Genomic DNA, 11,964 nt, shown 5'->3' with positions numbered 1-11,964 from the left:
GATACCTAAAAAAATATCTAACAAGCAAGTGTAAAATTAGTGATAAAGATGATGTATTAATACAGTACAAATGTGTGTGATTTCGTTTGAAAATGGCGAGCCATATGCAGCGGAAATATATAAGTGTTACAAAAAATAATATTTATATCGATTAACAATTTAACAAAGTGGTAATCGAGAATACAACAAGGTTAAGTGGGTTAAAACACTTGATTTAAAACCAGCATTAAGAGTGGGCCTCCAAATAATGTAAGACGAGGTGCAGCTGTGTTGTAAAGATAATATGAATACGTAGTGTTATTTTGTAGCATTTGATAACAAGTATTATTGTTACCCAATATATGAATTTTACGATTACATCTGCAACAGCGTATGTTTAAGGACCTTTTGAATATACACGTAATTACACAATTATAGATTTGCAACTGGAAATGTAACACCATAAAACACAACAAATATAGTGATTGTAGTTCATGACCATTTATTTTTCGCATTTTCATACTTTATCATAGTCCATTTAGTTTAAAATAATATATTGTATTAATACACTACAGCAAAATGTGCGAACAATATAATCTGATTTTTTTTTGCATACAATGGGTTTTATATCAAATGAGATAAAAGACGGCAAACTTTGCGAAAGGTAGTGTCTAACAGAAACATTTAAGCAAGTTTTCCACGACATAAGCCAGTTTCATCTGTAAAACTAAACAATCGACCATAAATGTTAACTACTAATCTCAATCACACGGAATCGCACGAGCGTATGACATGTTTTCTTAATTAACAGTAACAACTGGAATACAGAGATGGTTTATCATTCTATTAATAAGCAGTTAATTACTTTTTAATAAATGTCGTTTAACAGTGCATACTGGTTTGAAGGTAACACTTTTTATCAAAGCAGAAACAATATACTTTAATAAATCCCATCCTAAATTTAAAAAGGGATCACAACAGTTAAAACCTTTGAAAAGCTGATAATTTGTTTGATCAAATTTCCAAAACAACATGGTAATGGGTAAGTTTGAATCTTGTATAAATATATATTTGTCTTGTGTCTGTCACTCAATAATACCTGAGCATATTGATCTAACTAAAAATAATAATGTAATTTAAATAATTCCTATTAAGTTTGCTTATGCGCTAAACTTAATTGCACAAATCTTTTCAAACCCAGTAACAAACCTATTTAATCGAACTCGGAAAATCACAATTCCTTTTTTATAAGTACGGACACATGTTCGGAAGTGATTGCTACAAGCTATCCAAAACTACACTCTATTGACTACATACACTTCATAAGCGGTTGAGGGACGTTAAAGCTCAGTTCATAATATTTGAAGGTCTTTCGGCAAACATAATACAAATACTGAAAGTTGTTCGGCAAGTCGAGCCCTTTTTCATCATCATTGTTCTTTGGTGACTCGCCGACAGACAACTGATATATATTATATTGATTGAATACAACCCTGAGTGAAAGATGAGGTAACACAAAAAAACACCATTACAAATTGGGCAACATTATTATGTTTATTTTAAATACATATACATTTCAAATTGATATTTGGTATTACAAGACGACCATGGTATACCCCAATAATACCGACCGATTGACGGGCGAACGTTAAATATTTGATATGACAGTTTGTACACGTACACTTATAGATATAGGTGAGTTTGTAAATCGGCATAATGTGATGCCACATTGATCGTTTTATACAATCATGATTCAAACAATTAGGTCAAGTTGATTAGAAAAAGTAAAGTTAATCTACAAACAATTAATGCAAACCAATGTCAATATAAACTAAGATGAACTGATGCAGAAATCATTTAATCACTCACAAAAAGTCATTAAATCTGCAATCCAGTGTACTTACAAGTTAACTTGGTTAGATAAATCATATTTTACCATATTGAACATGATTAATGAAATCTATAATCAAGGTTTATATGCTTGTTCATTAGATAAAGTATTTTGCGAAATAATGTTTTACCATATTAAAAAAACAATCCGCATATTTACAGTCCATAACATTTTAACATTTACAAAAGTTGCCTGTCTGAAAAATACTAGGCTTGGGTATTGCCGATCGGGCTATTGTATACATGCATGTGTATATGTTCAAGAAACTCATGTCTTGCCACAACGAAAATGTTTCATTTATTCACAGTTAAAAATTTATGAATTTACATTTTACAAACATACATGTACAATGTCTAGGGAACTCGTTGTATATCTACATAATAACAAACATACATACACATCTTATTAACGAAATCATGTCATACAACTATAGTTCGTAAGAATCAGTTCAAACGATATCATCCAATGCAATTTAAACAAGTGTTAGTTTCTATCGACGTTAACGACGTTTTTACCCGTCGTTCACTCATTTTAATACGAAGTGCATATGTTCTTGATAATGCATAAATATTCGTTCCAAAAGCCACAGGATGTAATACCATGAACTAAATTGCATTTTTTTCTATCCTTTGACGTTCTTAAAGTGTCTGGCGCGCTGTAACAAACCACTATTAAATATGGAAATAATGTTCAACTGTTTTATTTTTAATACTCCAGGAGGCCTAACAGTGTTATTGCTCTATAGCACACACTAAAATCAAAGCATAGGCCTCATGTTAACGCTTAATTTGCTTTAATTGATCACAGAACAATGATGCATTGATTAAATCGCAAACAATCCGAAAAAAAGCGCATTTTAATGAGAATATGCGTATTTGTGAAATGCACAGGCTGAAACACGCCTTATACAATCGCTAAAGAAAACATTTTTGTGCATCCTATTGTAACAAAGCATACTTATTCTACGACCCAATGTGTATTTAGAGTAACGCAACGCTTAAATGTAATTAAACTTTTATATGAGGTTACTTTTAAGGATGTTAAATTAACTGCAGTCTCCGTGAAATAAAGTCTAATTGATTGAAGGCTAGTCATGTTCAAAACTGTTATGAAAAGATATCGTTATTGATGCGCGTGGACAAAAAAGGGTGAGGTAAAGATAAAAATAGTTATCTTGCATAAGTTAAAAAATACAGGCTTTCAATACTTAAATTGTGTTTGAATAGAATTACGACTCTTTTCAAAGCAGTTTTATTTAATTTATTTTTCAGTTGTATACTTTGCGTTATGTCTAGATGTGAAACCGTGCTAAATTGTTGTTAAACTAGGTTATTAAAGTGTGTTTTGAACCGTTTTTTTCTGGTAGATTCCTCTTCTTTCACAACTTAATGATGGGTTTTACAGCGTAAGACTTCACAACATCAGGACATCACCTCGTGGGTTGCTGACAACTTTTTTGGTCATCCGTTTCTCTGTAACGACGAATCTGGAAATCAAAGCAGCAAAGATGCTCCCCGGCCACAATGTACAGAAGCGTCCTACATCCATTACGAAGAGCCAGCATGGGCGACATGAGGAATACAAAAAGACCGATGGCAGAAAAATAAGGAAGCTTGACAATATCAATGACCTAATCACACTTTATGGAAGCAATTTAAACCAAGTAAGTTCCGTCCCTTTTTCTTGACGGAAGGCAATGTGCGAGTTTACTTATGATGAAAAGTCAACGGGGAACTCACAATTACTAAACAGCCATTTAAGAGCCCCATAAAGTAGTTCAACAGAAATGTTTGCAGAGCTGTAAGGTCGATAATAAATATCCGCTGAAGAAATTGATGTTGAACATTTACAAAAGTTGCCTGTCTGGAAAATACAAGGCTTGGGTATTGCCGATTGGGCCATTGTCAACATCACTGACCTCTTCGTGTACAACGTTCTAATAGCAACAGAATCGCCATAGAGACAAAACAACAGGAAAACAAAAAGATGAGTTAGTGTTCGACGAGTTGTCATCAGATTCGTCATTGACAGCGATTTAAGCGAGCTTCAGCTGTGCATTACGTCTTTCAGAGATGTTAAAATCACAGACAGACATATTACACAAGATGACTAGGGAGAAAAAATAATCGTGAACATAGGTAAGAAATGGTAAGCAATAAGGCAGTAGATGAAACTGAGGGCAGTATATTTTTAGGCTTAACTACGTAGTATCAACGTTTATTGTGTGTGCAAATTAATTTTATCCAGCCGAAATAAATCGTACTTCCTGTAACAATAATTTGTTTGTCAAATAAGCCTTCCGTACATTTAAACAACGGCATCACGTGTACTCACTAAATACACACTAAAAGAATACTCAGATAATTGAAGATGTATCTTTTTTGAAAACAAATTGGATACACTAAAGCATCTTCGGACGATTAAGGTAAATTAAAAGTTTAACATTCGTGTGAGTCTGTTTTTCGATAGTCTGTTTAAGCTCAACGCAAGATTGAAATTATACAATGTACCGTTCTATATTTAAGATTGCCTCACGCCAGGTTCTTGTAAATTAAACAGTGTAAACTGGCGCGAGATATAATACTGAGATATTTATGACAAAGAAAGACAATCAATAGGTTACGTTGAACGGTCTTTAAATGATGAACAGCCCCGCATACACAGCTTAAAGTACGGCCACTCGCTGACCATTTAAACTGCATACTATGCAGTAAGCAAGCCAACCTAGAAGATCAAGTGTCTTCAATCAACACAGCGTTTACAGAAGACAAATACAGACGGGGACTTTAAAATGTGCTCTGTGAGGCTGCAGTGGCTAAAGACAGAAGACGGAATGGAGAAAATACACCTACAAAAAGCACTGTGTTCACGAACTTTGATGAATACATAATATCAAAGTATGGCTTTGTTCAAAGTTTTTTTTATATATACTAATAAAATAAGTGGTTAAGTTTTTTTTTTAAAGAGACACTTATCAAACTAAATGACATAATGATTGTTAACAGCTTTGAGAGAGTAGGGTTACACTTTTAATACAGTAGCACGCTTTGTTTAAAACACTTCCCTGAAGATATGATATCTTATCTAAAGTCTCGAGTTCACTTACCGCCTATTGTACACAGTCCGCAGTGCGAACGTCTTCGGAGATAGTCGGTTGATTGGCACATCTTGTAAATAATCAGGTAAATCTATGTTTTACATTCAATTTATTGTCAATATTTACAGTATTTTATAAAAGTAAAATGTAAATATATGTACACAGTCGAAACCCGATGGCTCGAACTCGTCGGGACCGGCAAAAATAGTTCGAGTCATCCGGAATGCGAGCCATCCGATTTCTTATAAACTTTTGTTTACGAACAAGTATGCAGTACATTTTCACCTCCAGTTGAAGAGTACACATATTGCTTAAACTCCGTACTACTTCGCACTACTTACTGCTTTTGAATTCATAAGTTAATAAGAAACAAATAGGGTAAATGTCTATATACTTAATACTTTAATTTATGAAAAATTAAAAACAGTTACAAATACAATTAACAAATAGCATTGAGTAAATATCAGCAAGTTTTAGCGCAGCACATTTTAAGATAACACAGAGCACTAAAGAACGAAACATGCATCCGCACTATATACACATTACATACAATACAGAAGTACATTCCTTTATTTATTTATATTTTTTTAAGAATGGCATTATGTCTGTCTGTGTTTCGTTCCGTAGCTCTCGTCGAGAAACGAAGCTTTTTAGCGATTGAGCCGTTGCAGCCATTATGAATAAGCATCTACAAGAACGTCAGGTCTTATATAAAATGTCATATTTTACGCAAATCAATTAACGATTGAGTCGATGACATGTTAGCAAACAGGTGTTCAATCAATTATTGCGTGCCTTTAATCAAGCGGTCATAATCGATTTACAGTTTATGCAACCGGAGTTAAATCAATTTGTGCGTGCCTTTAATCAAGCGGTCCTAATCAAATAATACTTTTTAGCACCCGAAGCGAGTTCGAGCCATCCGAACAAAAGAACGTGTGAAAATTGTATCCGTAAAAAACGTTCGAGCCATCCGATAGTTCGAGCCAAGCGAGTTCGAGCCATCCGACAAAATTTTATATGACTATTTAGGCATACAAAATCGGTGCTTTGATGCGAGTTCGAGCCAACCGGAAATTCGAGCCAAGCGAGTTCGAGCAATCGGGTTTCGACTGTATTAAAATGGAAACCTATATTTAGTAAGAAAATACTAAATACATAATTTTACATTTGATTGTATAATGACAATTTTAAAGCAGTCGCAGAACTGTCTACAACGATATATGCAAAACACAATCATGTGTTACTAGCTTAAATGTTAAGAACATACCCTGGTCTAACCACCTGGGGAAACTTAATAAACTCTTGTGTATGAAGTGTCCGACAGTAGCTTAGGTTTGCATATTTGCTGCCTCCACATTCGGTGTTTGTATTTAAGGCCAAGGTTATATTGTTGAGATTTAATCAGTGCCCGCTTTCTTATTTGCGATGCACTATGTAAAATGACTCGCATCAGAGCATCAGACCCGAAGCACCAACACGCTCAATATGAAAATCCATAAAGATGGTCGGCCTGGTGCGTCTTAATTTGTCGCAATTTGATATTGCGCTTTTTATCGTTAAAAGACGCGCTTTGTATCCACCAACCGACATGAACATCTATACATATTCGCGCCGATACCAACAATCATATATTTGTCTGACATCTTGTCACAAACTAGTGTCCCGTAGTCACTATTCTAACACTATTTTTTTTAAAGAAGACAAGTCTCTGAATAATTTCTAAGTGCTATTTATTCTTTTTCTTAAGTATAGTACAATGGCAAGTGATTCAAAACTATCAGTCTATCAGAGTGTTCTCTAGATCTGAGGTGCAGAATGAATGCTTACAACAACTACACAGCATTTTATTCTCAAGAAAATAAACATAAAATTTAGATATGTCTTATCCCATTCTTGGTTGGTTAACTGTTCTCTTCCCCTCATTTTCTAAACCCACCCCTTCGAATAACCCTTGTTGATTGGATGAATCGCTCATGCCTCTACCACATGTCACAGTAGAAGAGTGCAATACACAATTATTACTTTGGGAACATGAGACCTCATTTCATTAGCATACTTGATCATACAAACAGATGCTCTCTATGGACAACCCACATTGGTAATATGAAACATAACACTTCTTTAATCGATTATGCATACCCCGATACACATTCGATACACATTCAATCCGAACTTGTATCGTTATGTATCTTGGGAATTTGGAATAACCTTTATATAATTATCATATCTGAATTATGTATTGGTTTGAAGTAATATTGACCTACGAGCCAAATTGTTAATCAAGAACTAAGACCATGTCAACAGATGTTCCCGATAATTGAACTACATTGGAGAAATGAAGCCATACTTCCATAATCAATTTTTCAAACTTCATTACATCTTATCCGAAGATTCTATTTCCTAAATTAGTTTATTTATACAACAACAACAACAACAACAACAGCAACACAATAATTTACAATGAGCTAAATTCTGTTATTATTTATATATTATAATGTCCATTTATATGTCCATTTATATATTACAATGTACAATAATGTACATTATGTTACAGAGGTGCAAAAGAGCATGATACGCCGCAAATAATATCGTGGCATTGTTATTTACCAACTATAGAGGTAAATCACTATGTTCATAGTAAACAGGGCAAAACTGACCGAAACCACTATTTGATGGTATTCTAAAAATTGCTTCGATTTAATCATACACAAATGTTGAGTGTGAAGCATTCCATCAAAACTTTGGAAACAAAGAAGGGTACTTGTTAGTTGTTGTATTTCTGATATAATTTTGAATGGAACTTAACCTTATAGTTTTCAGAATTAGGGATTGTTATGTAGAAACTCTGAGGGTATATAACTGAAGCTTAGATAATATGTCAATTCAGATTGTGTTTAAAAATAACTGTATACTTGAAGAAATATTACATAGTACTTAATGTACACAGACTGTTGGTTATCCCCTACTTATTTATGATGAGTTTGATAAATCTAGTTCTGTATATTTTCAAGACAGAAAATGTTATATGTGTATCGAAACACAAAAGATTGCTGCAAAACTTTCTAGGATTTAAAGACAAAAACAGAGTTAATTTTCATATTTCTAAAACATTTAATGATCCATAGACATAATAGAATCTTACAAATTGCAAGTGTTGAGTACAAAAATAACGTTCATATATATTGATTGAATCTTCTATATTGTGTAATGTTCATAACAAGAAATATAATGAACGATATATCATATTCTGTTGTTTTTATTAAACCAAATTTCTTAACGAACACTCCAAATCAAAGCATATTCAAGTCTTGGCTGAAGTTTAAGAAATTTAAACAGTCTTGGCAAAAATACCTAGGTAGTTCATAATACAACCCTGACAATGACGAAGATATGTGCGTACATATGACCTTTATCACTGAACGACCAGATATATCTTATGAGCTGGATTTTGATAATAGATAACTTGCGGGGTTGTATATCTAGATAATGTAAAGCGATAACTGACCTATCTGCATGGTTAAATAAATACAGCGGAGATCTATTTGGACTTCAAAACCATTTATCAAATATTTAAACAGATGTTTAAGCCCGGCATAGTATTGCGATGAATGGGTTCAGCGTTTACGATGTATGCGGTGTTGGGGAATCCATAATATGCTTTGTAAATATTCATCCGACACATACACACACAATTTGGTCCTGTTACATATAAGAGTACACAAGTCGGCACTGGCTTTGTGCTAGGATTAAGAAATAAAAATAATTGATCCCTCATGTTGATTTGCGGTATATATACATTTTAAAAGAAGGTAGAATTGATAAAACATACAATGTAGCCCAACTAATAGAATTAATTGAATATATGAAACAAGATAGAATACTTACAGCATTACAAAGGTAAACACAGTAATACGGTTGAACATTAAGCTCGGTTTAAACATAAAACATTATCTATAATCAACACTGTTCAACTCTTATTTTCAAAATAATCAATCAAAATTTCTTAATACGATTAGTACAACGTCTTCTTCTACTTATACTACTCTTACAAAAAAGTAGCGTCTACCAATACTTCCAATACATCTTCGACCGGTTTAAATAAAGCTGGATCATATGGGAAGTTGATTTTAATAAAACATATTAGTATATATTGACGTGTACGGATACAGGGCAATCGGAAGTTTGATCACAATGTAGAAAACATCCCATATACATGACTTGTATACATGATATTATTGGCATTTGTCTCTGTTGAACATAATTGTGTCTTTGTGTCGTAGGAACAAATCTACATGATAAACTACATTTAGACTCACATGGTACATTGAATCATGAATTTCACAGGCGTCTGTTTATTACACAATTTTAATATACGTAAATTATCAATTTCATTTATATCATAAACACCGCGGGCGCCAGTCTAAAGCACATGGCATAAATCAGCGGGAAGTTGTTTATGTGGCTGCAGGTTTGTACAAGACAATAGTTCTATTGTGAATTCGCACCGGAGAATCGTTAACGCATATCTGTATATACCCATGAAGAAGTCATACGACCCACTTTCACTGTTGCAATCTTTATGCATAGGTCATTGGTTTTATATCGTTCAATTTTCATTTTATTTCATCTCTGATAGGTGTTTCTTGTTAGATTTATTTTTTAGCAATCGCATAAACAACAAAGGTATGTAATATGGATCCTTTACACCCATAATTGCTCCTTCTTCCTGTATTTGCGCGATGATGATCTGAAATATTAACTTTATGACGCTATATTTTTAAATCTTTTTCTATAACGAAGGAATGTAGTAGATACTTGTTAGTAGTTTCATTTCATCGTGCCTCAAAAAGTCGTAACTCTCTTGCTCTGGTATCTTTCCTACCATTGAGTAATTAAATGATAATTAAATTGAATGCGTTTTAATTCCCTTTTATTGTTGTTTAATTTGAGTTACAATGCTATGAGGTTACTTTTTATTAACACTTAAATGTAACATGAATATTGCTGGGCCAAGTGTGAGGTTGAGCGTTCTAAAACCGGTTTAAACCCCCAATGCTTTGCATTGACCGTTCCAAGGCGGTGACCCCAGCTTTATTCTTATTTGTGTTTATGTTGTTTTGTATTGTGCTGTTTTGTACCGTTTGGGCAATTGGTCACTTGCCTTAAGTAAAGGACCAACTGATTGTTTATGATAATAATTCAATACTGCTCCAGCAGCTGGAGTTTCACTTCTTTATATTGTAGAAATAAAGGGAAATAGGAAGGTGGGACTTACCATTTATTTGATATGGATTTTCATAGGTAGAAAAGCACTTTACATGTTGCCTTGTTTATTATAGATTTACGATTTGAACTGTATTATAGATTTAAACTGGGTGCATTTGAGTCCTGGCAATGGCAAGTGACGAGTCTTCGGATTCCCTGCCATCCTGCAGCGAGGAAGTTAACGTCGAGAAGAAAAGGTCTCAAGCCCGGCTTATTCAGTAGATACGCATGGATTGAAAATGAACAAGCCCGTTTGTAAAGCAACATTTTCACGAAATACGTAAAAGCCTTAACAGTGATATGAAGTTCCAAATAATCAAGATCAAAGTAAAGTTTGATTTACAAATAGGCTTTCACATTCTTCCCTTAGGACAGAAGTTTGCTATGGCTCTGTATACTGTGGTAAATGGAAGTGGATAACTAAATTAGTACCGTTTATACGCTTTTAAATCATATTCACGATGAATTTGACATCGACAAGGAAACGTTCGAGTCATTGTAATTGTCAAACATCCAATTTTGTCAGTTGAACGTGATTTGATTCATGTAATTCAACCGAAATGACTTTTAGCTTGAAAAAAGCATTTCTGACAAAGTACATGGTAATGGCGTTACAAAATAATATATTGTTATCTCTGTGCAAATTAGATTAAGAAGTATACATGTATAAAATACATTTGACACAACCTTTTCGGCTATTTCGTCCTGAAACATTCTTTAACACTAATAAACAAGAGATGTGTTTGTCAGAAACACAATGCCCCCTAATGCGCCGCTTTTTTTACCTTTGACCATGAAGGATGACCTTGACCTTGACCTTTCACCACTCAAAATGTGCAGCGTCATGAGATACACACGCATGTTAAATATCAAGTTGCTCTGTTCAATATTTCAAAAGTTATTGCAAAACTTTAATGTAAGGTTAAAGTTTTTTGTGTGTGTTTTTTTACCTTTGACCTTAAAGGATGACCTTGACCTTGACCTTTTACCACTCAAAATGTGCAGCTCCATGAGATACACATGCATGCCAAATATCAAGTTGCTATGTTCAATATTTCAAGTTATTGCAAAACTTTAATGTAAGGTTAAAGTTTTGATGACATAATGACAGAATGAAGGAATGACGGAATGACAGACAGACAGGCCAAAAACAATATACCCCCAATCTTTCGATCCGGGGGCATAAAAAGGTGAGTTAATTCAAATCTGTTTAAATCTTGCATTAACTATTTTAGATTAGCCTAGTAAAATGACTGTTCAAGAGAATGACATCATGAAAAATACATTATTTTGCATAAAGCAAAGATGTCAGAATGGCTTATTAAAATTACATTCAAAGTTTATTAATCTCTAGCTTAAAATAAGATTGCTGTTTAATGGTTAAAGGTACACCTGAAGTAAACATTTGCATAAAAGTTGATTTAACAACTTGAGTTAATGACTGTATACCATAAAACCAAATATAAAAAAGTTAAAAACAATGAGTTTAAACAGACTGAATTCCGTGTGCACACGATGGCAAACATTTTCTTAAAGTGTACACTTTCTTAATGATGCCTTAAATCGTTTGAGTGCTTGTAATTTAAAAGATGTTTTGAATGTTTTTGAACTTTTATATTGTCCTACAATCTTCATCAGTCACTTAAATCGTATGTATACTACACAAAAGGACGTGTATATGGCTACGACAACACATTGTATTTGACTATTTTATCGCAAAATAAAGATA

At 33.5% G+C, this 11,964-nt stretch overlaps 1 protein-coding gene across 3 annotated transcripts in view; it reads left to right on the top strand.

The window, feature by feature from the left end:
• Nucleotides 1-4,987: 4,987 nt before the first annotated feature.
• LOC127868748 (uncharacterized) overlaps nucleotides 4,988-11,964 on the top strand; it is a 22,355-nt gene continuing 15,378 nt past the window's right edge. The window contains exons 1-3 of one of the 3 annotated variants that reach the window (XM_052410785.1): nucleotides 5,002-5,052; nucleotides 9,634-9,653; nucleotides 10,335-10,413. The gene's annotated coding sequence lies outside the window, so the exon portion shown is untranslated. Of the gene's footprint in view, nucleotides 5,053-9,633; nucleotides 9,654-10,334; nucleotides 10,433-11,964 lie in introns of all 3 variants that reach the window. The other 2 variants (XM_052410776.1, XM_052410793.1) reach the window with 2 other exon arrangements.

This window comes from Dreissena polymorpha, chromosome 1 (assembly GCF_020536995.1).
Source record: "Dreissena polymorpha isolate Duluth1 chromosome 1, UMN_Dpol_1.0, whole genome shotgun sequence".
Lineage (NCBI taxonomy): Eukaryota > Metazoa > Mollusca > Bivalvia > Myida > Dreissenidae > Dreissena > Dreissena polymorpha.
The sequence above is the reverse complement of the archived record's forward strand: the minus strand, read 5'-3'. Positions and strand labels throughout refer to the sequence as shown.